This window comes from Rattus norvegicus, chromosome 8 (genome assembly GCF_021556685.1).
Source record: "Rattus norvegicus strain SHRSP/BbbUtx chromosome 8, alternate assembly SHRSP_T2T, whole genome shotgun sequence".
Classification (NCBI taxonomy): domain Eukaryota; kingdom Metazoa; phylum Chordata; class Mammalia; order Rodentia; family Muridae; genus Rattus; species Rattus norvegicus.
The window spans coordinates 48,612,433-48,637,817 of record NC_141541.1 but is presented as its reverse complement, the minus strand read 5'-3'; the positions used below and the strand labels follow the sequence as shown (position 1 = coordinate 48,637,817).

The window sequence follows — 25,385 nt, the reverse complement described above, 5'->3', positions numbered from 1 at the left end:
CTTTGGTAAGGATTAAGGCTAATGAGGCCTCGTTTTGTGCCAATGGATGCTGGCTGCCTTGGGGATTTGGGCTGCCTATCTCTTTCTCTCCTGATTTCTCAGGAGCTCAGATAAGAACTTAGACTAAGTTCAATGACATAGGGTGATTGAACGGCTGACTTCATCTTGGTTTTTCGGCCATCTCTTTTAGGACTTCATAAAAAGCTTACTCTGAAACAATGACCTGAAATTTTCATTTAACAGAGGTAGCTTACATGCTCAGAACAAAAGTTTTGCCGAGAGCAAAGACACTCACTCAGAGAAGGTGTGAGGTGTGTGCAGGATTTTTCCCTTATTGCCTCTAGGGTAACAGTTCCCCAGACCTTAGCATAAGTGACTTCGTGTGAGAGAGACCATCTTAACCATAAAATCTACCATGTTGGTCCCAACACTTGTCAAAATGGGAGCAAAGACCTAACCCATTAAAGACCTGGCCTATAGATTCAGGATCCAGGAAAGGCCCTACATGATTTAACCTTGCTTTGTGGCTTTCGTAGTTCTGCTTCTTGCTAACTGAAGTGCTAACAACCAGGATGTGGTTTTTGTGCTTAAAAGACAAAGAGCTGTAAGGTTTGGGCTGCCTAATTTGGGCAGTTTGGCTGTGTAGCTGTCAGCCAGCAATAAAGACTTTCTTTCCTGCTTTAAGCCTGTCTCTGTGTTCTCCAATGGACTTACATTGTAATAATGGAGCAGTGTTTCTCTTAGCATTTGGAGAATGGGAGACCACTTGGGAGTCCTGTACTTTCTGGGAGACAGATGTAAACAGGATAACAGATATATAATGAGGTAGCATTGTGGTCTTTAGCTTTGTGGTCTGTGAGTGTTGGAAGGATGAGGGGGTCTTTCTAGAAGCAGGCAGAGTTTCGAGGGATGCCAGTGCAGGGTGCTGTGTATAAATCTCAGTAGCTCCTTTTGCTTTTCTTTCTTTGTTTCTTCTTTATCTTTCTTTCTCTCTTAAATCAAGAGAAGCCTCAAAAAAATTGCAGGGCTGGCCTTATCCAGGGTCAACTTAACCCAAGAAGAAAGTTCCAGCAGCCCACACCTCAAGCCAATCACCAGGGTCCAGACAATCAGAACACTCACTGAACAGGTCCGAGTCACTTTCCCACAGGATCAGCCTCACCCAAACCGCACAGACAGAAAGGAAACGGTTTCCAGGAAGAAAAAGAAATGTCTGTATTCGGAAGAAAAAAATAAATGAAGCCCAGGAGAGCAGAAACCCTCAAGAGCAGCTCCATACACTATTCCATCTCGGGGAAGTCAACATCGCACCTTCTCCGATTCTGCGTCTTCTCCTAATTAAAAAAGCCCAAAGGAAGACGAGTGAACACATGGGGGCCTGTAAGTCAGTATCCAAGAGACAGAAAACCCTGAACTGTACTGCCCTCAAAGGGTGCTGAGGTGTGCTAACTATGCTGAAGGAGTTCACTGTTTAAAGGGAAGGAGAAAACAGAGACCCACAACTGAGACACATCATCCGTAAGTGTGGCTTCCCAATGTCTTCACGCAGGGCAGGAGTGGTGAACTCCCAGGCCTGACTTGCAGAGGAGGCTCACACAGGTGAGGAAGCAGAGTCACTCATATCTAAGGGCTGGCGCTCACAGCCCCACTCACCATGGCATCTACATACTCTAGTAAATTGTCGGCCTTCAGGGAAGATGGTCCAGATGTTTTCAACAGAGACTGGTAATCTGAAGTATTATACCAATCTCTCCCCACTTCTTAAAATATGCTTTGGTAATTATTTATTAATCAATTCATTTACTTATTGTGTGTATATGTAAACCCACATGGAGGTCAGAGGACAACTTGCATGAGTCAGTTCCCTGATCGAACTTCAATTGTCAGGCTTGGTGGCAGGTTCCTCTACCTTTTAAGCTAACTACTGTGTGTGATCCAAGCAAAGCACATATACTGTCCACTTTCTCCCTGTGAGCTCATCCACCAGTTGGAGGCCTTGGATTCTGGCTGGACTCCTTCGAAGAATTTGAGCTCAGAAGTCTTGTCGGCCCCATCTCTTAGATCTTATTGACTTCTCTGTTATCCCTTCTTCATCCTGGAACAAGAAGGCTGTGCTTACTACAGGGTGAGGGAGCTTGAATCCCACCCCTCTGTGTGGACTTGACCAACTTCCATCAATCATTAGGACATTTCTTCACCTCTGTAAACAAGGGGTGAGGAACTAGATGATCTGTTAATTTCCCACCAGCACTATTATTTTAAGATGTCAAGCACTGGACATATTTGCTTGTAATCCTAACTTTAGGGAGACTGAGGTAGAAGATAGCAAGTTCAGGGTTAGCCTGGTCTGTGCAGTTAGACTGTGGCTCAAAACCAAACTTGGAGAGACAAAGTAAATTCATTTCCAGCTGGGTGATCACAGACTGCTTCAACTAATAAATGGCCTCGAGGGAAGTATAACGCTTGTACTGGTAGAGATTTTGTAGAGAGCAGGAAAAATAGAAATGGAAAAATTTTAATATAATTATCATATTTTTGAAAAATTACCATAGTCTTGGCACCATGCTCATTTTCTTACACATATTATTCCCTCCAGTTCTCACAATTCTGAGATATAAAACCTTGCCCCGATTTCACAGCACAGAAATATTTATAGAAAGACTAAATTTCTTCTTGAACTCCACCCAATTTGTTTGTGACAGAATTACAATGCCAACCTAGACATTCTACTTCCAAAGTCTGGGTTTTCACCACACGGTGGAGGAAACAGTGTGAGGGGGAGAGGGAGAGGGAGAGGGAGAGGGAGAGGGAGAGGGAGAGGGAGAGAGAGAGAGAGAGAGAGATTGAGAGAGAGAGAGAGGCAGCAGTCAGTTCCTTTGTAGGTGCTAGATTTGTCAGTGCATTGTCCACTCCTTGGGTGCTGTGCTAGGCAACATGAGAAACAAACAAACAAACAAACAAATGAACACAAACAAAGGGGCTTGACCTTGGGGAGATAGTCTACTGGAAAAACCAGACAAATTTAAAAATCACCATAGCCGACTGCTTCCCAAGAGATATACAAGAGCCAATGCACCCTTTGAGATGTGCTTGTAACATCTCAGCAAGAAGTGGTGCTTTCTCCTTCCCTGGACTCCAGGTTTGCATCGTGACTTGTTTTGGTCATCAGACTGTAGTAGAAGTGACATTATGTGACTTTTGGGTGTGACCCTTTAAGAGGTTTGCCATCGTTTTGTTTTCCTTTGTGGCAAGGCTTACGTAGCTAGGTTGCCCTTGAATAGCCTTGAAGTCCTTTTGTCCCCCCTGCCTTCACCTCCTAAGAAAGATATTGTCTATTATTTTCCCTCTCTCTTAGAAGTCAGCCACAGCAGCGCAGACAAACAGCCTGTTTGGGAGACGTAGCCAGACTTAAGCTAGTCTCGCCATTTCAGATGGCGCGTACGATATAAACGGATAATTTTGGGTCCTCTTGCCCCAGACAATCTGCCCCTATCAGCACCATAAGCACAGGAAGCAAACTGTCCCTGCAGATGGCTGCCTGAATTGCAGACTCCTGAGCCTCTAAAAATGTATGCTTGTGTTTTAAATCACCACATCTCGTGCCAGCTAGTATTACTAGGGCCTCGTAAATAAGCATATAGTCTTTCGAAAGACAAGAGTCGGGCACCTCAGAGGATGGTTGCAGGTGAGAGAGAGAGAGTAGATGTGGAAATCAGGGGTCAGGCCAAGCTTCAAAGACCTCCCTTCCTTAACTATCCTGTTGGCTGGAAGCAAGGCGCCGCCCTCACAGGGCATGAAGAAGTCTCGCTCGCTCATATCTTGGTTTCTTTGCTGGTTCCTGCCCCTGCTCCTACTTGCTACTTTGGTCCTCATTATTTCTACCACCTCTCTATGGATCTGAGTACACAGGGATAAGGAACTCTGAGCCTTGAGCCATCGAGGCCCTGAGTGTGTAGTCTAGATGTCTGACTCATTTATTGACACTGAACCTCTGGGACTGCTGAGCATGAGTGTCTCCAGCTAGTAAAAGATGGCGGTTTCCTACAGGGTGGCTGGTGCTCATTCACTCTACAGAGAAATTGCATCTTGTTGGCCTCAATAAATGCTAGGTCCCATGTTTTAGATCCTCCAACTAGGGACGATGGCTTTTCCTCACCTTTAAACCCTTAGATCTATGAGTTAAATAGTGACCATGAGCACAAGATAATTGAGAGTAGTCGTGCTCCCCGACTCTGCCTTTGCCTGTGGAGTTATGTCAGTGAGCTATTTTTATGGCCCCACTTTCCCCTGTTCATTAAAACAAAATATTTCCAGGGAAGGTGAATTCTGCGTTAGTTTCTGAAAAACAAAATAGACAGACAGCCTAAGTTGTGGAAAGTTCAGAGTCAGGCAAAATTGCTATCCTATGTAGTCGGGCAGAAAAATGTAAGCAGTGCTTTTTGTACAGAGGGTTATGGATGCTTTCCTAAGAGTCTTAGGCTCTTGATCCTACGCCTGCTCTAGGAACCTGCTGAGATTTCACAAGGAAGAATGACGTCATAAATTATGAACTTTTGTGGTTTTACTGGTGACAGTGAAAGTGTCTAAAGAAGGGGAAAGATTTGAGGCAGAAGAAAGAATAGGAGGTGTTTGTCATGATTTGGGTGGGAGAGGGGAAGAGCTGGATGAAGATGAGGTAACTCAGACCACAAAGAAACCAAATCTGGGAGGCACAGTAGAGTAGAAGAGTCAGGACTCCGTGGCTTCCTGAGGCTGGGAACGACAAGGAGGGAAGACCCAAAGATAGCATCTTGGGCTGAGAAGATGTGCCACTGATTAGAGCCCAGGGGTAAGACTTGGGGTCTCTAGGGTAAGGGGCCTTTGTGCTTGTCGTTGAGTCCATCTCTAAAATGCCTCTTTCCCTGCACTCGGCAGTTTCCCAAGCGCAGAAGTAAGACGATTACAGTGGTAACTGGTTGTGTAGATTATATTCCAACAGGATCCGAATCTAGAGAAACCACGGCACTGAGGGTGCTGAACAGACATAGCAAAATGAGCTCCCTCTCCTCAAAGTAGGAAGGGAAGAGAGAACCCAAAACTGCCTCCAAGCTCAATTGGGGGTGGCTACTTTCAGGGGGTGATGAAGGATTGCTGTTGACTTCCCAAAATGACTCAGAGCTCTCTGCATAATCAAATTCCCCTGAGGACTTGGACACATTCTCTGCTGACAACCCACTTCTTCCTCCACCTCCTCTCTCTCCTTCCACAAATCTAGATCAGACCCAGGGATCTAGGGCACTGTTTGATTTTTAAGAGTAACATCTTCACTTCCTTCTTTTAATTTCTGCTCTGCTTCATCACCTGTCTAATCCCACCCCAGGCCACTCGATCAACCAACCAAGCATTCCCATTATTCATCCAACAACTATTTTTAAAGTGTCTACTATGTGCCCAAGCAAATAAAGTGTTTTTTCGATTATGACATGTGTTTTCCTAGGAGCAAACTATCCAAGTTCAAATGATTGGTATGTCTGGGGAGGGTTTAGGAAATAAAATGATGCTCCGTCAGCTTCTGAGGATTAAAAGGGTTCAGGAAAATAGAAATTTCAGGCTATAATAACATAGGAGACAAAGAAGCCAAAACCATACAGTGGGAGGGGGAATCTTCAGCAAATGGCGCTGGTGGTCTGCATGTAGAAGAATGTAAATTGATCCATATTTATCACCTTGCAAAAAGCTCAAGTCCAAGTGGATCAAGGACCTCAATATAAAACCAGATACATTGACTGAATCTAATAGAAGAGGAAGTGGGAAACAGCCTTGAGCGCATTAGCACAGGGGGAAAATTTCCTGAACAGAACACCAATGGCTCAGGCTCTAAGATCAACAATTGCCAAATGGAACCTCATGAAACTGAAAAGATTCTGTAAGGCAAAGGACACTGTCAGTAGGACAAAATGGCAACCTGTAGATTGGGCAAAAGATCTTTACTAACCCTACATTCAACAGAGGGCTAATATCTAAAATATATAAAGAACTCAAGAACTTAGACTCCTAAAACAACCAAGTAACCTAATTAAAAAACAGGGTACAGAGCTAACTAGAGACTCCTTGACAGAGGACTCTCCAATGGCCAGGAAGCACTTAAAGAACTGTTCACCATCCTTAGTCAGTAGGGAAATGCAAATCAGACGATCCTGAAATCCCACCTCACACCAATCAGAATGTCTAAGATCAAAAACATGCTGGCAAGGATGTGGAGAAAGAAGTACACTCCTCCATTGCTGGTGGGATTAGAGAGTTGATGGTGAATGGACGTGGTATGTCTCAGAAATACAGCTAAAACCAGTTCAAGAGATGGGTGTGTGTGTCTGAATGGAACACAGAATGAAGTTGAAAGAATGTACTAGGAAGAGAGGAAGAAAAGTCTTTACAAGCAAATCAGACTAACCTAGATATGAGTCTGTAACAAGGAGGGAGAGAGGGAGATCATGTGTTGGGAAGGACCCCAAGAGCATATATGCCGGCAGACCTTGTTGAGAACAATACAGAGTTGGATCTTGAATGTGGGACATGGTTTTGCCCTTCTCCCTAACCCTTCTCAGGGTAGCCCTGGAGCATGGCTTGCCTTCTGTGATGGGGGAAGCTTTAGGAGGACAAAAAAAAATCTAGTGTGTTCAGCAGAGCAGCTAAGGCTATAAGGAGTTAAATCAAACTAATGGGGAGAAGACAAAAGACTTGGAAATTGAGGAGCAAAACCTAATATCTGTAGTACTGGGGGGGGTATCAAGTTGGAAGAACTGGAACCAACCATTTTAGGAGACCCATCTTGACTTCCTTATGAGTCAGAACCATCTTTAGGATACAGTGAGTGGTCTGTGATCTAGCATAAGTGTTGTGAAGATGACACATGGACTAGCCTGGCCACTGGAGTCCCTACAGTTGGAAACACGTCAAATGTGAATTTCTTGATTCTATTTTTCTCAAGCCACTGACATAGAGAGAACCATACCGAGTGTTCATCTTCCCTGTTCCATAAAACAAGCCCTGGTCTGGGACCCACAGTGTTGGTCTGAGACTTAATTTATATCTGGAAGACAAGCTCTGTTTCTTTGTCACCATGTGCCACCAAAATGCAGGGTGCTGGCTCAATGTCCAGTGTAGATTCGATGAGCAGACATCATAACCAAAAGGAGAGACTGGTTAGCAAAGTGTGTTTTGTTCATTTTGTTCTGTTTTTGGACAGACAGCACTTTTTTTTCCTTTTTTTATCACCAAGAAGGGGGAGTACGCGAGAGAAGGCAGGAAGAAAGGAAATTTATAATGTGGTTCTAAGTGGTTTTATCACATATTTGATTAGCTCTCTGGGGGAAAGATAAAAGCTTAATCGGATCTTTTAAAAAGGTGCACACACAGAAAGAAGCCTTGCTTAACTAATAATTACAAAGTGTATCTGAGATGGAAAGTCTCCTCTTTGCCTTGAGTGGGGTGATAAGTACTATTATTATGGGGAAACTGAGATTATTACTGCGTCCGTCATGGTGACGTGACTATGATTTGCAAATCACTCCTCATTTTCAGCCATTACATTCTTGGGAGTTCAATTCACCAAGAGTGTACTATCCCAGCCATTCTATTCACACACCAGCCTTTACACAGCGCAGCAAGGGACTCACAGCTGGTACGTAGCACATATGCTCTCATTATCCCCTTCCTTCTTAATTCCCCAAAGCTGAACTTAAATTTCATCACCAAAGTTCATCATATATGTTTTAATCACTAAATCCAGCGGGTTTTTTTTTCTGCACCATTTTTTTTCCCTCTGGAACGTCCCACACCACTATTTTGTTGAAATTTTATGGTTTTTCTTTTTGTCTTTAATTCGGCTTTTTGGATTACTACATCCTCTTCCTCCTTCTTTGATTTTTTTTTACGCAATAATTTTTTATATACTCTCTGACAACTTCATACATTCAAACAATGCATCTTTATGAGGGCCTTTGTGTAGATCATGGCCAGCAGAGTAATGCCCCTTGGGAAGCAAGGAAGCAGTTCATTGCTCAACATGACTGAGTAGCCTGTCTTGCTTGGTTCAAACTTCAGGAGTCTGACCCTCACTCAGTAATTTATTTTAGGAATACTTAAGTGCAGCACAATTTGATGAAAACTTTCCTGGTGATGATTAACTCAATTGCATGTACACAATAAAAACATCCACAAATTTCCTTGAGGGACAAAGTAGGCTAATATAAATAAATAAAGCCCAGGTGTGACTTCATCTGAATTCTTTTTTTTTTTTCTTTTTTTCGGAGCTGGGGACCGAACCCAGGGCCTTGCTAGGGCCTTGCTCTTGCTAGGCAAGCGCTCTACCACTGAGCTAAATCCCCAACCCCATCTGAATTCTTTTTAAGGTACATGTGTCACCTTCCAAAAAGACAGGTTCCATAGATTGAGTGAGAAATACAAGCTTACGATGAGGGTATGGAGGAGACACACAAATAGCGCAAAAGTGACCACGCTAGAATGCATGCTCACTCCGACCCTTCTGGGTAGATAACAGGTTATGTATTCCTTCCCTCGCAGGATCAACCCAGTGTTCTAACATTCCAGTTCTCCTGTGCTTATCTGTGAGTATAAGGACCTCTCTGCTTCCTATATGACTTGATCATATGCACCTTATCCCCTCTTACTCCTTGCAGAAACCCCAACTCCCCCCTCCTGCTTCCCCAGGTACCCTAATATACCCTGCTCCCTATTTCACGTCCTCTTATTTTTGTTGTTAATAACCCACTGAATCCAATTAGCGACACCTATTACAATGCCGATTGATCTTGTGGGGTTGATCTTGTACAGGTAAACATAGCTACAGTGATTTCATGGGGGTAGTCATGCTATGTGTGGTGATTTGAATGAGGATGGTCTCATAGGCTTATATATTTGAATGCCTGTTACCCAGTTAGTAGAACTATTTGGGAAGGATTAGAGGTGTGGACTTGTTGGAGGGGTGGGACTGGACTTTGAGGTTTAAAGAGTCCATGCCACTCTCAGTTTGCTCTCTGCCTCATGTTAGAGGATCAAGATATAAGGTCTCAAGTAAAATCTTCAGAGCCATGCTTACCCACAGGTTGCCATGCTTCTTGACATGACGATCATGGACACACCCTCTGAAACTGTCAGCCCCAGATAAATTCTTTCTTCTATAAGTTGCCTTGGCCATGGTGTCCCTTCACACAATAGAAGAGTAACAGAGACACTGTAGCTGAAAGACAGCATTTCCTAGCTCTATTCCTCGATCTCTGACTCTTCCATGATGTTTCCCAGGTCTTTGGAGTTGGGAGTAGATATAGATGAACCATTTAGACCTGAGTACTCAATAGACATTTCTTCTCAGCACTTTGACCAGTGATGATTCTACATCAACTGCCTAGGACTGCAGAGAGCAGTTTCTCTGGTCAAATTGTGGGCAGCACAAATCTATGGCTGTAAATATTTTAGAAGGCCACCTTGACAACCTATCATTTAGTGAAATAATAGCACGTTCCTCCCTAGGGCCAAGTCTTGGGTTCTTAACCAGGATTACAGTACCAGGCCTGAATTCCTTCCCACAGAACAGGCCTTAAACCCAATCCAGAAACCATTGGTTGTCCCTATAACTGTCTTACCACTATTGCCCAGTGGACACATCTTATTGGAATATCGGTACTGCAGCATTCTGAGTTGGCTGCAGTGGTACCACTGATGTCTTTTCTCTCCTAGCAGCCTGCATAGCAACTTCTAACACTAGGAAAGCACTCCATTCTCCTGATTCTCCTTCTATTTCCCTAATGACCCCCTTCTCTGTACATTACAGAGATTAGCTTCCACTATGATTCTCAGTTCTTTGTCCATTTTTTTTTATCTCACTCGCCACGCACAACGCTAACTAACGTCTCTGTGACATTAGTAAAGGACATCCACTTTATTTATTTCTGGAACCTTAACACCCAAACACATGTCATACATACGGCTGGAGCCAAAAGATTTGATGACCTCCCGGGCCCACATGCACGGCTCTAATTTATGTTTTTTTCAGATCTCCAGCTCTCACTGCTCATTTTGGCCGAAATCTTTGCAACCTCCAGATCTCTAACATCGATTTAATCATCTTTAATAAGTTCACTTGTCAGAAAGCTGTGCTCTTGTAATTACCTTCCAGCCGGGAGAGAAATCACTTGTCTTCCTTTTCTGACTTCCTTATTTCTCTTATACCCAAAGATTTAAATCCACTCTGGATTCACTTGGCCCTCTAGCTACTGCCCTAGTTCTACAAATTTTTTTCCAATGCCTTTTCCTTTTTTAAAAAAAATCCTTTCTACTGTTTATTGCCTGACTTCAGCACTCTTTGCCACTGGCTGTAATCAAAATTATTCTTCTTTAAAGATATTCTCTTCAGAAAGAGAATTAAATAAAGACAAACACCTCCTCTGTTTCAATGTACTTGATTGCTATGGTCAGTTTAAATGTCCTGAAACAATACCTTTTCCATATATTGTCTTAGTTTCTTTTCTGTCTCTTGATAAAACACCATGATCACACAAGTAAAAGGAGGGAGAGTTTATTTGGGGCTCCCCGTTTCTGAGGGTAGAGTTCATTGTCAGGTTGGGAAGCAGGCAGGCATGGTGCTGAGGAGTAGCTGAGAGTTGCACCTTGATCCATAAACAGGAAACAGAGCTGACTTGAAATGGCATCAGTCTTTTGAAACCTCAAAGCCATCCTCCAGCAAGGTTGCAGGTCCTAGTCCTTCCCAAAGAGTTACACCAACTGGGGACCGGTGTTCAAACATATGAGTCTCTGGAGGCCATTCTCATTCAAACTACCACATATATCAAGCCAAGTTCTCAAGCTTTTAAATATTTTGTGTTGCTAAGAATATAACAACAACAATGTTACAAAATAAACCCTAAATGTCTTAATTAGTCATCTGAGCTGCAATGCCAGGCTTGTCCAAGTGTGCTTCCATTGTCGGTTTGAGTGTTTCACACACACACGCACACACACACACACACACACACACACACACACACACTACATACATATACAGTGTGCTGTGATTATATTTACCTCCATTACTCTCTGGGATCCCTCTTTTTTCCCCTCTGAACCCTTTTTCTGACGCAGTCCCCCAATGTCTATATGATTAGAGAAAATGATACCCTCCTCTTCAACCATTAACAGTCATTAGCTTATTAGGAAGGGATGGGGCCCCATGGGTGTCTCTATGGCTTCCATAATGCTTATACCTACATAACCATTCTATATTGTAATTATGGATATATTTACTAAAAATCCTGATGAACTTCCTTTTATGCCATGCACCTTTGAAGCTCTAGTAATTACATATAATGATTCTGATAGCCAAGAGATGCCTGAGGACTAGGAGTATAGCTCAGTGGTAAGACGGTTGTCCAGCATGGACAAGTTCCTGGGTTCCATCATTAGAAATACACAGACCCACACAGACACGGATACAGACACAGACACACACACAGACACACACAGACACACACAGAGACACACAGACACAGACACACACACAGACACACACACAGACACACATACAGACACACACAGACACGGATACAGACACAGACACAAACACAGACACACACACACAGACACACAGACACAGACACACACACAGACACACACACAGACACACACACAGACACACACAGACACACATACACACACACACACAGAGCGAGAGAGGGGCAGAGACAGAGAGAGACAGAGACGGAAAGACAAAGAGAGAACTCCGATAAGCGGTGTGTATTGAATGAGTAAGAGAGGCATAGTTTATAGGATGTAGACTTTATCCATGAGAAGTTGTTTTGTTGGGAATGGGGTGGGTGAGAAGGAAAGGGTTTATTTGGCTTACACGTCCACATTACTGTTCCTCATTGGAAGGCAGTTAGGACAGGAATTCAAATAAGGCAGGGGCTAATGCAGAGGCCATACAGGAATGCTGCTTACCGGCTTGTTCTATGAGGGAAAAAACCACGACTAACCACGTAAAACCCCCTGAAGCTTCTGTACCCTTTTCTCAGTTTGTAAGGGAGTTTGCATGTTTTATTTCACATAATCCTTGGAAGAACCCTGCAAGGCTGGTTTGTGCTGATCTCTATTGTGCAGATGATTAGATCGATGTTTGCAAAGACGTCAACAATGAGAAAGCATCAGAATGAAGGTTGAATAATTAAAAAAAAATAAGTGTCAGAGTCAGAACACAATATTTTGATACGACAAACGTTCCAGAGACAATGGAAGCCGGAGTGGATTCTCTAGCGACCGTCTTCAGGCCTTTGTGCCAGGAGCACCGAGTGGCTGGAGTGGGTTGTCTGGAGATAGTCTCCAAGCCTTTGTGTTACAACCACACCAAGTGGCACAGTTAAGAGTACGCTTATTAAAACATCAAATAGCTGGGTTGTAGACTCTCATCTGCTACAAAAAAAATGTTGAGTAATTGGGACATTTATTTAACTTTCCTGGAGCCTGAAGGAGCTTTCAAGCTGACCTGCAAGGTTCCTCTTTGCTTTAAAACTCTTTAACTACGGGCAGCTCTGGGATCAGCGGTTCAGAGGAGCAAAATGTACTTCAGGAGTTTCTGTTACAGGCTGAAGATCACAAGTGTAGTCTGGGGAAAGGAAGACACATCAGGAAATCAGGGGGGCAAATAATTCTTACCCTATGGACAACACTGTTGCCTTTTGTCCAAACCTGGCTCCAGACCTTTGTGGGGAATGGAATGAAGTTCCGTTCGCTTAATTATGAAGCAAACATTGGTGACCCCCTCTCTTCCACTACCTTCTTCAGAAAAATGGAAGAAATTGATTTGGGAACATTGATCAAAGCAGATGCGTACTTCCCAACCTCGGGGTTCAAAGAGGAAACCAGAGGAAAGTGGGCTTTGCCAGACTACCCTACATTGCATTTTAATTTCATTTGTAAGGATTTCACCTTTTGCCTTTGCCGGGCTGATTGGATGAAATTAAATTACATCTGGAGGCTCTGTGTTACAGAACCATCTTAATCCCTCTTCTGTAGCGCTCTCAAGGCCATGGGCTGTCTGTCCTCCGGTAACTTCCCAGATTGCCTCCTACTGTGACAGAGTCTGAGTTTGTGTGTCTCTGATGTATAAATAGACCGAGGGCTTTCTTAATAGCAGGCTTGCTGGACTGCCTGCCAGACTGTTTCTGAACCGTGTACATTTGTACAGTGGGAACCAGTGTAGTCACTCCAGGGTTTTCAGCTATCCATTCAAATCAGAAAGTTGCTCAAAATCACGTGACTTCATGAAGAACTTGGAGCATAGCAGGTTCCAGCAAAACTTTGCTCACCTGGGGTTGGGGATTTAGCTCAGTGGTAGAGCGCTTGCCTAGCAAGCGGAAGGCCCTGGGTTCGGTCCCCAGCTCCGAAAAAAAGAAAAAAGAAAAAAGAAAAAAAAAACAAAATAACTTTGCTGACCCAGCTGACCTAGTTGAGCCTGCTTCCTGATGCAAACTTCCCTCCCATGGGACCTTGGAGAAGCATGGAGCTTCGGATCAAATACTGACAGCAGACATTGTGAGGGTCCTACCTGCTTGTCTTCCATGGGTTCATAGTTGCCAACCCGCTCCCATTACGTTCATGTTTGGAATCAGCGGCAGCTAGAGCTGTCAGCAAACCCATGGCTCTAACTGACGGCTGTGGTTTACAGCCTGTCTGGGCTCCCTACTGCTCCTGTCCGTAACCATGGGCCAGAATTCTTTGCAGGCCTGAACTCCTGTTCTTGATCTCGTTCTTACCATCTGCAAGACTGAGAGTCAAAATAAAGGCACACACACTAGTTACTTCCACATTTAAAAAAAAAGATAGATTGAGAAAAAATATGTAAAACGTGTCACAAAACACGACGCTACTTTCTGAATGTCAAAAATCGAAAAGATATACAAAACCGTGGTCTTGTATCATCAAAAGTTGGCCAAATATCCAATATGCTAGAATTGACATTCCTATGTTAAAGAACCTTCAGTATCCAGTCAAATGTGCATCTTCTAAACCACTATTCGTTCTATCAAAATGTGTTTATTTTTCATTCCAGTGTGATCAGAATTGTGTTATAGTGAACATTTTCACATAATTTGTGTTTTATTGGTAATTATCTAAAGCAAAAAGCAGCCAATTCTGTTCATAAAAAGGCAAGACAGTAGTGTTGTGTCCTCTCAGATGGTCTCTGTCCCAAGTACTCCGCTCTGCTTTTGCCCTAAAGCAACTGTATAGAGTATATAAATCCATGAGGAAGGTTCCATGCCTGATTTTAAGCTTCAGTATGAAAACAGACAGGCAGCCAGCTGTAGGCTGCAGTTTGCATAGCTTGCAAACTCTCATCCAAAGGAACAGAATTAAATGCGGTTGTAATAGAAGAATATATAAAGCTCGAATGTATATTCATAAAATATAAATAGTACATATTTAATATAGGATTCTTTTTTGCAGCTTTTCAAAGAAAAGGTTAATTTTTTCCCCTCTAAAACGCTCATAATGATGTTAGAATCAACACACCAAACGTAAATTCCAATTTTGAGCTGAAGTTATTTCAGCATGTTTGGAAATATACAAAAAGCTCATTAGCATTTTTAACAAAAAATAGAAATATTTACAACTCAAGCTGTTCAGTGATCCCCTGGCTGCATAGGTAAAGAATCAGGACAGTTCTGGGGATGCAGTCAGTGTGAGCTTGCTTGATAGGGTCTTCTTTTGGCATGCACAACACTTGAGTTTGATCCTCACTACCATGTAGCCTGGGAGTAATGGTACATGCCTGTAACTCCAGCCTTTGGGAAGTGGAAGCAGGAGGATCATGAGTTCAAAGTCATCCTCAGCTAGATAGTAATTTTGAGGGTAGCTCAGGATACATTAGGTCCTCTCAAAGAAAGAAAAGCATGAGTGTGTGCATGAGTGTGTGTGCACGCGTGCACGCACACACACACACACTCATGGGGGTGGGGGGAGGAGTGGGTGGGAGGAGCTGGAGGCGGGGAATGATTCACAATTGATGCTTGATGCTGGGTGTGGTGGCTCAAGCCTGTAATCTAGCTCTTAGGAGGATTTCTAGGCTAGCCTAGTCTGCATACTGATTACCAGGTATAATGGTTGGCTCCTGTTGTCAACTTGACACATCTGGAAACAGGGAAATCTCAGTTGAGGAATTGTTTCCATCAAATGGTCTGTGGTACGTCTGTGGGGGAATTTTCTTGTTTGCTAATTAGCAGAGGTTAGCCTGAGCCACTGTCTCTGCCCCTGTTTCTGTCTCGGCATCCTTTGATTGCGTTTTAAGCATGGTACATTTATATCCGTACCTAAGTATATATAAACATGTGAGAGTGATGTAAATTATTTAACACTGTAAAATATTTCCTAGCTCTAGTCTTGAATTTGTAATTATGGAGCTAACTTATGAGTATCTGTGGGATCATAACGCAAAATACCACGAGACATAAAATGGGTAATTAGGGCTGGAGAGATGCCTCAGTCGTAAAGTGTCTCCTGCACAAACATGAGGATGTGAGTACCTGAGTTCAGACTGCAGCATCCTCATAGAAGTCAGATGATGGCTGGCACCTGTATCTCTAGTGCTGGAAAGGTGGAGACAAAAAAGACCTTACGTCTTGCTGGCCCACTACTCTAGCCTCATGGATGAACTCCAGGTTCAGCGAGAGACCCTGTCTCAGAAAATGATGGAGGTCTGTTCTCTATGCCTTCTATTGTCTACACATAGGTGCATGTGCATGCATATCCATAACACACACACACACACACACACACACACACACACACAGAGAGAGAGAGAGAGAGAGAGAGAGAGAGAGAGAGAGAGAGAGAGAGAGAGAGAGAGGAGTGCACATACCACACACATAAGAAAAGGGAACAATTTACCCTACTGGAAAATATTTCACTAGGCTAAACTCTATAGCAATTGTTAGTTTCCTGTTACTCTAACAAAACACCATAAACGATCAGCTTAAACAGGAAAGGTTTCTTTTGAGTTACACCCTGCTAGGTTCCAGTAAATGATTGATTGGCCCTGTTGCTTTGGACTTCTGCTAAGGCAGCATAACATGACTTCACCATAGCCTGGAAGCAAAGAAAGAGAAAGAAGAGGGCTTGAGGTGATTGGTTCTATTCCTGTAATGTGGGGCTTTTTAAGGAGGGTGGCTTTTAAGACGCATACTGTGGGCCCTTCCTATCTGAGGAAGGTTAGTATGCTCTAATAAAAGTGTAAAAGTTTAATTAGCCAAATTCTGCTATTCTTACTTTCGAGTTTTTGCTCCGAAAATCTGCTTACTCCAAAGTATTATCCAGTGTCAGGACCAGGGCACTCAGAAGACATAGAGCCGAGATGGAATTTGTCTTTTGTGTAAAGGAGCCCTTCCAGCATTGTTAGTAGGCGTGGGCATTGGGATACAGAGCATGTACGCAATGCAGTTTGGAGCATAGACTCCCAAGTGTCAGAAGTGTTCTGTTCCGTTCCGTTCCGTTCTGTTCCGTTTCTCTCTCTCTCTCTCTCTCTCTCTCTCTCTCTCTCTCTCTCTCTCTCTCTCTCTCTTTCTCTCTGTCTCTGTCTCTGTCTCTCTGTCTCTCTCTCTCTGTCTCTCTCTCTCTCCCCCTGAGACAGGGTTTCTCTGTGTAACCCTGGGTGTCCTGGAACTTATGCTGTAGGCCAGCATGGTCTTATACTCAGAGATCAGCCTGCCGGTGCCTCTTTAGTGGCTGGGATTAAAGGTGTGGGCCACCACCACCACCACCACCACCACCACCACCACCACCACCATCCAGCTGACAGAAGTGTTTTTAAATAAATGGTAATATGTGTTTGTGGTACATAAAGTTCTGACATTGTGAGTTCAATGTTGGCCAATTATTGTTGTCCATCCCATTGGATTAAGGAACAGTTTCGAGGTTAGGAAGAAAAAGGAAGTGGTATTTCCTTTTGTCACTGGTATTTCTATCATTTTCATCCCAAATCTTCCAATTAAATACCCAATTTTCTATACACTGGAATCCATTTGTACAGTGGATTCCTGGGTTCCTCTGCCTTTGAAGAATTCCTAAAAATTAAACATTACATATTCGCCCACACACTAACCACCCTTTCTCTGTCCGTGGAAACATCTTAGATCTTACCAACAGGGAGAATGACTGACACACTTCACTAATCGTTTTACAGTAGGACATAAAACGGAGGTGTGATTGCTGTGGGAGAAGGTATTGAATATATGGTGTTCCCTTTTCTAGTAGTTCATACTAACTATCCCCAAGATATAGTGTTCCTAGTTGTTCACACTAACTGTCCCCCCAAGCTCTAACCAGTAATGACCATATTGTCACCCTAATGATTATGGCCCTTGAACCCATGCCTTTGTCATGCAACTTTGCAGCATCCTCCTCCCCTGATCCTGGCCTTCAACAATGGTTTTGACCGATGGGGAATACTAGGAAATGTCTTCCAAAATCTTAAAAACTGCTCTTGCCTTCCGATACTCCCTTGAGAAGATGTTAATCTGGCTAGAGGGTAACCGACTTTAGAACAGAGTATATTTAGGGATGGTCTCAACTGTGCCATAGATCAGCAACCACCCAGCTGGCAGCATGGAAGAGTTAAGTTGAGCTTAGGTAAGAATGACTTAGTCAACTGCTCACTGCTGACAGCTAAGGGCAGGCAAGGCCAGCCCCACAGGGCCATGATCTGGAGACAGATTTGGTGCTCTTTGCTCTTAAGGTTTCCAGGCCGTTACACACTATGTAACAACCCTGTGTGACTGACACAGTAGCATAGGTCTGATGTATCTGGCATTTACATATCACTTGCTAAGTTAGTATCTTAATCAGAAATGTATCCATTGAAACCTTTTTTATAGAACTATGACTAGTTTCTGTTTTCCCGAAAAGTTAAACATAAATGAAGTATCTTCAATTCCAGAAATTCTGCCAGCTTTGGTCTTGCAGATACTGAACAGAGACTTGGAACATGCCGTCTCTGAACTCCCAAGGACTCTACAAAAAGATGATTCATGCTAAATTGGATGAAAAGGTGCTTGTGTTTTTTTTTCTTTTCTTTTCTTTTTTTCGGAGCTGGGGACCGAACCCAGGGCCTTGCGCTTGCTAGGTAAGCGCTCTACCACTGAGCTAAATCCCCAACCACGAGTGCTTGTGTTTTTGAGGCAGCGCTGAACTATGTAGCCCACCTGACTTGTGATCTTTCTGCCCCGAGTGCTGGGGTCATAGACTTGCATCCTCACGTGTAGTTTCTAAAAGTGTTTTGGAAGAAATATGACTTTCTTTCTTAGTCAAGATTATTCTACAAGTAGAAAATCTGATGGAATTTACAAAATATAAAACCCTAAAGCACAAAACAAACCCGTCACCACTTGTTACAGCTAGTGAGGCAAGAAAGGTTGGCAGGATGGGAGTGTGCAGCCAGTTATTGGATTTGTATTTACAAATGATCAACTTTTGGAAGTTGAAATAATAAATTGTTTCATTTATTCAACCACACTTGAAAATGAAACAAGCATAAACATGACCCACAAATGTGCAAGACCCTGCATTTCGAAAACTATAAAACATTTGCGAGAGAATGTAGGGACCGCTTAGACATAGAGATGTGCTGTGTTCAAGGATCAGAAGGCCAAGCACTGCAGACACGAAGCCTCCCTTTGATGTAGACATCAGTGTGACCCCAATAAAAACCAGAGCAGAATTTCTTCCAGCAACTCATAAGGGGATCCTAAATTTTATTTAGAAATACAGAGGAACCAGGACCAAGCTTGGGAGGAAGAAGAAACAAATGTGGAAGCATCACACAGCTTCAAGGTTTATTCACAGCTACGCTAATTAAAACAGCAATTAGATAACCATATGCGAAAAACGTACGTCAATCTATATTTTATCTCACGTTCATATTAAAAAACACATCAGAGTGAAAAACAAACCTAAGTATAAAGCATAAAAGTATTAAATGTCTAAAAACTATGATAGAAAGTATTTGTGGTCTTGGATTAGTCAAACTTCATATTCATGACATTAAAGGCATAAGCCATCATGGGAGGCGTTGGTAAGTTGAACTTCAACAAAAGTGGAAAAACTGTGGTCTTCCAAAGACAGAGTTAAGAAAATGGGACGCTGGGGCAGTGGCACCCCTTTAATCCCAGCACTCGGTAGGTAGAGGCAGGAGGATCTCTGTGAGTTGGAAGCTAGCCTGATCAATATATTGAGTTCTATGATATTTATGGCTAGGTAGAGAGATCCTGTCTCAAAATGTTCTGAACAAGAAACAAACAAACAACAAAATGGAATGTCAATTTGTAGACTGGGAAAAATATTTACAAAGCATAAATCTTGTAAAGGGCTTGTACTTAATAAAGATCTACCATCTATCAATTATCTATCCATCTATCAATTATTTATCTATCAATTATCTATCTACCAATTATCTATCTGTCTGCCTATCTATCTATCTATCTATCTATCTATCTATCTATCCATCTATCTATCATTCCATCTATCTACTGTCCTCAGTCTTGTCACCTCAGGCTGCTATAACAAATAGAAGATACTGAGTAGCTTAAACAACAGAAATATACTTATCACAGTTCTGGATGCTGGCATGGTTGCTCTTCTTATAGGTCTGGCGGTCCCCATTAGTATTTCCAGGTTTTTGTGTCCTGGAGCAAATAATTGGAGCTGGGACACATGGATAAAGGTCGGAACAGAGACAGTTTACCAAAAGAACATATCTGAGCATGAAAATGGGCCGGAGACCTGGCACAGAAGCTCAAAGGTGCTGGGCCACAAGATAGCAGGTCCTCTATAGGTCATTTACATAGGCCCCGCCTCCTCCTGCTTCTCTCTCCCAGGAGCTGGGATTATAGGTTTGTGCCATCACATCCAGCTCTTTCTTATCTCTTCTCTTGCGAGCCTGCTGATCTCTGAAGTGTTATTTTCCACCAGGCTTTGCGGCTTTTAGCAGGAATGTGTTGGAGCACACAGTCCCCTTGGCCCCAAGTTTGACTGGTCCTTTTGCAGGCCTCTAGATCAACACACACACACAGGCCACTGTCCACAGGGATCCAGGCCCCAGTGCAGATAGCAGGGTTCAAGGCAGGAAAAAGGTTAAGGGCTATTTCTAAACAGAGGCCAGTGGCTGGTGGTGGGCTGAGTTCAGACAGGATGTTACCTCTGAGCTTTTTGGATTCTTCATGTTGCTCTTGTAATGGGATTCGTGCATTGGGTGCTAGCCTGAGACCTTATGTGCTGATCTGCAGTCTGACTTTGTAAAACACCTGGGATAGCGTTCAGAGTCACTATGCAGTCCTCAAAGCCTGCCTACTTGAGAAGGATTCTCACCATACCTAGCTTTTGCCAACTCCCATCCCTTGAAGATGTAATTCTAATCCTCACTGCTTAATTCTTCTTACAAATTAACACATCTCTTAGAAGTATAATGAAGTTTTTTTCCCCTCAACATTTGCACACCTGACCAGAATTTTCCACTTATTTTCCGACCCAACAGAGATAATTTTCTTAGTTTTGATACTGTTTTGAATCACATCTATTTCTTTCTCTCCCCATTTCCCCTCCCTCCCTTCCCTCCCTCTCTCCCTTCCTCCCTTCTCTCCCTCCCTGTCACACATAGATACTTCATGCCATGGGCCCAAGAGCTTCTAGGTATTTTAATTGTGCAGTGTCTGTTGGTGAAGTGATTTCTGCCAAACTTCTTTACAGCCCCCAACTCTCAAGACTCTTAGCACACACATGTGAGTACTGAGTTTCTAGCACATGGATGGCAAGGAACACATTCAAGCCAACAACATCACCCTGGTCTCTTTCCTCCTCACCTGGATGAGTTTGTCCCTATGTAGAACCCATGTCATATCCTCTGTGCCTCCCAATGCTTTTCATGAAAACATATGGAATTCTTTCTTCACGGAGGCATCTATTGTAAACTATTTCAATTTTCCACAGCTGAACTCTAAACAGACTAAGTAATTTATATGGAGAAAAAAACCCCCAAAGTTTCACTTAGTTCATGGTTCTGGAAGCTGCAAGTCTAATATGGAGGGGCTGGCAGGTCATGGGAGCCTTCTTCCTGTGTCATAACAAAGAGAAGGGTGGCACAACATGGTGACAGAGGAGGAAGGCCAGCTTGGAGTCCTCCATTCTCCTCTTATAAAGCCTCTAATGCCATCATGGGTTTGCCCCCGCTGTAGCCTCATTTAATCATACTTATACCTCTTAACACAATTAACAGATATGTGTGCACATTGAATTTCTAACATGTGCATGTTGAGGGGGAACATGTTGAACCCCCAGTAATATCCCTGATCTTTCTGCTCTTCTCCATCGGATGGTTGGCCAACACTTGTGGTCCTTTCGTGTTCCATTACTTTCACCCTTCTCTAATCCTGTTCTCCCTCAGCAACACCCGGCTGCAGATTCCTTCGGGAGCCTCCGTCTTCCAGAAAATTCTCAAGGCGTTGTTGTCAACAAGTTCAATTGAAAAAAAAGAAAATAGTTCCCTTTCTTCATCATTGTTTCTATAATCACAGTCCTCAGACAGAACGGGGCAGGCTCCAGTGAGCACAAATACAGTTATTTAGACCTTCCTAGAAGGCAGGACCGCTTTCCCTCTAAAGCACAGGGAGCAGGCAGTGTTGGGTTAAGAGAAAATTGAGAAGGAAATAGGCTTTGGGACAGGGAGTCTTGGGGAATGCAAAGAGAGAAGGCATTGTGTCTGCACTGCGAACAGACGAACAGACGTCTGCAGCATACTAAATGGCGGTCATAAAGAAGGGCCAGACACTCAGGCTTCCACACCTGTAACTAAATGATGCTTTTGCAGCCTGGCCAAGGAACTCCGTTATCATCGCCTTTATTACAAAGCAGCTGGGGTCCAGAGATGCCCCAAGCTTTTACTTCCTTTCGGCTCTTTTAGCAGGGATATTTATTATGGCTGCTCCTTCCTATTTGTCTGCTAGAATTATTATCTTCCATGACTCTATGTCTCCAGAGCAAAGTGACCCTTTGGGGAGCATAAAATATGCCAGATCCTCAAGAAGGGAAATAGGCCGTTGGTGTAGAGCCGGTCACCAACGCTTTAATGAAATTAGAAGTTAATTTCTTAGTGGACATTTCTGTACTCTTGGGATTCTAAAAGTTATTTTTTTTCCAGGCTAAAAGTCTCTTTTGAAGGCATATTAACAGGAAAAAAACACACCCCAGAATCCTGTAAGAGACCCCCTTTTCTTCCTCACTGCAGTGAGTGGCTTTATGGGACTAATGACAGCCAAATTTTCTGTGCCCAGTTAATGAAAGACCCACACACATCACTGCTGCTTTTGTGCGTAGTAAGAAAGAAAATACTGTGCACAAGTAGAACAGTCTTGGAAGACGTGGACTGAGCAGAGCTGTGGGTCAGAGGCAATGGGAAACCCAGGAAGACTGTAAGCATTATGACAGAGCCAGAGACTCACGAGGCCCTTCCCCCATACTGCAGTCTCTCTGTTACACACTAGGTGACGGCTCCTGGGCTGCTCCTATGATCCACCACCACTCTGGCCAGACCTGCTTAGAAATCACTGCTTTGTTTTCTATCAGAGCTGCTTGAATAGGCAATTCACAGCCCTGGGAGCCGGACTCAATCTGTTCTTAGGGGAGACTTCATACCGGGAGGGTCTGAATGCTTATGTCTTGTTCTGCCAAGATTCACATGTTGAAAGACTAACCCAAAGATAACTGTTGTTAGGTGGTAATTAGGCCACGGGTGTGGAGACCTTACGGATAAGATTAGTGCCCCTAGAGAACTGTCTCGCCGCTTCCACCCTGCGAGGCTGCATCTGGAAGCCACCATCTGTGAACCAGCAACCTTTTCCAGACACCGAGTCTGCTGGTGCTTCACCCAGTTTAAACCAGGGCATATAAATCCCCATCAATCATAAAGCTATGCACGCATCTCCTTACGGCTGCCTGCCTGAACCAAGGCAGCCACAACCCCTGAATGAGATGTAAGGTATCTATCACACAGGAAACTGGTGAAGACAAAACTCTAGCAGTATGCTTTGAGAATACAGCACCAGAAAACTCTTGGCTCATTAAAAGCATTTAAATGTGAGATACCTGTCTCCACCGCCCGAGAGGTGGGATTATAAGCAGGTACAACTATGCCTGGCTTTTTTTTTTTTTTTAATGTTGTTTCTTAGGAGCAAGTACATGGCCCCAACCTGATGTCTTTTAAATCTTGTCTTATTTCTTTTTAGGCTTGAGGAAATAAGGGTCATGGAAAGGCTTTTGTAAACACGCTACAAGGGAACTAGCCTTTAAAGCAGCTGCTATTCTCAGTAGCTGTGGCCTAGGAGAACTCGAGCCAGACATGGGCTGCGCTCTGATCCATTTGTACTGGGCCATGTATCCTAGGACAAGACTTAATTGAGCTAAACTACCTGACCATCTATCTGCTTTGATTACTTTCTTGCTTTGCATTGTTCAAAAGATGAGAGTCAAGGAAGACCCGCCCCAGGTTTGAGGTGTATGTAGATCAGAGGCACAGCCCTGACCACGCAGGTCTAATCCTAGCTAAGGTTTGAAGCAAATAGAACTCAACTGACAGATTGTGATGCCAGACCAGGATACTTCTTACTCGGAAATCCCTGGAGGTGGTCTCGATGTCACCTCAGTGGTGGAGAGGCTTCAGAAATGAGAGCTTGGAGTATTAAATAGCCACTTACGGTCCCTCCCAATTCTCTCCATGGGGAAATGCCCAGCCGAGGAGTCTCTCTGCTTTAAACCATGTGGAAGGGACCCCACAGGCCCCACTCAACCCAGATACCTCAGGTTAGAGGCGAGAACCTGGGGCCTAGAGGAGAGAATTAGCTTCAGACTTAGTGACATTCTCTGGACAGGGCTGTGAGCCTGCAGAGCTCTAGGCTTACATTTATCCACTGCCTTGGGCAGTGTCTTTTCCCATCGCCTACTTTGTCTCTATTTCTTCAGCAATGGGCCATGACACACAGTGGGGAAAGAGAAGAGAACAGAAGCCATCTCCATCCTCCTGAGGTGATGTGTCCTTTTCTGACCCGGTCTCTGACAGGGATGGATTTCTGTGGAAGCACAACAGTATTCTCTGCTCAGAGTCAGAGAAACTGCTCCCAGTTGAATGAACGGGCATGGTCATTGGGACTGACTCCTGTTTCCCTCAAAGCCCAAAGAGCTGGCCAAAAGCCCAAAGAGCTGGTGATACAGGCTAGATGGGAGCTCCCAGGAGGAGGGGAGAAGGGAAGAGAAGTTCCCTACTTGGCAAGAGGGATAGAGCAGCCCTACTGCCCCTCCCCCAGCCAATCTGGCCTTCCTTTGTGATGGGCTGACAAGGGGCAGCTGGTGATGCTGGCAGAGAGGTGGGCAGACAGAAGGAGCCAAGTTCCCCGGGGCAAGGTCCATTTTCAGAGTGTGGATGGTCCTGGAGTATCCTTCCCTCAGATATGGGCACTGACTCAGAGAGTCCCTATGGTGCGTTCTGGAAGGTACTTCAAGGACCTTCCTTATTACAGTTATTTGGTAGAAGGAGGTGTGTTTGTGTGTGCCTATGTGTGCGCATGTGTGTATGCACGTGTGTGTGTGTGTGTGTGTGTGTGTGTGTGCTCACGAGCGTGCAAATGTACCCATAACTTGGCAAGCCTTAAGTAGTGCTTCAGGAGTGAGACTCCCTAAGTTTAAATCCCAGCTCTGTCCTCATTAACTCTGTCACAGTGGACAAATGACTTCACCTCTCTGAGCCTCACTTCCTCACGTACAAAACAGAGGTGATGACTTCCTAGCATGACTCATGCTTAAGTAAGTAAATCAGACACAAAGCACTTCTAGTGGTGCCCGAGTTCCCAAGTGTTGGATTCAGTGTACACTCTTGTTACTGTCATCCTTCTAATCTTACTGTGTATTTCTGCACAGGCTAAACAGAACTCTTGAGCATAACTTTGAGAGAGTCAGTGCAAGGGAAATGTAGTTTTTGGAAATCCCCCCCCACCCCACGGCTGGAAACTCTGTGATTTCTTGGTATCCTTCTGGGACTCTGACCTTTCGGGTGATTGGCTTGGTGAGGTCTTTTTCCAGGGGCATCCCCTACAGAGTGATGCGTCTTCTGATTCTTGAGAGTACCATGACCATACAATCGAAAAAGTGCCCATTTGCTACGGATGGATTGATACAATGAACACAGGACCCAAGACACAACTGTCATTTTCTAGAGATCACATCAAGGTGGTTCGTGCCTCATTTTTTTCACATAAAAGACAGAAATGTTCTCTCCATTTCCAAGATGGTTTGCTAGTGAGCATGTA

The 25,385-nt window shown here is 43.8% G+C and overlaps 1 long non-coding RNA gene across 1 annotated transcript in view; it reads right to left on the bottom strand.

Moving 5' to 3' along the window:
- LOC134480034 (uncharacterized) overlaps positions 1-25,385 on the bottom strand; it is a 39,075-nt gene that overhangs the window by 8,226 nt on the left and 5,464 nt on the right. The window lies entirely within an intron of this gene.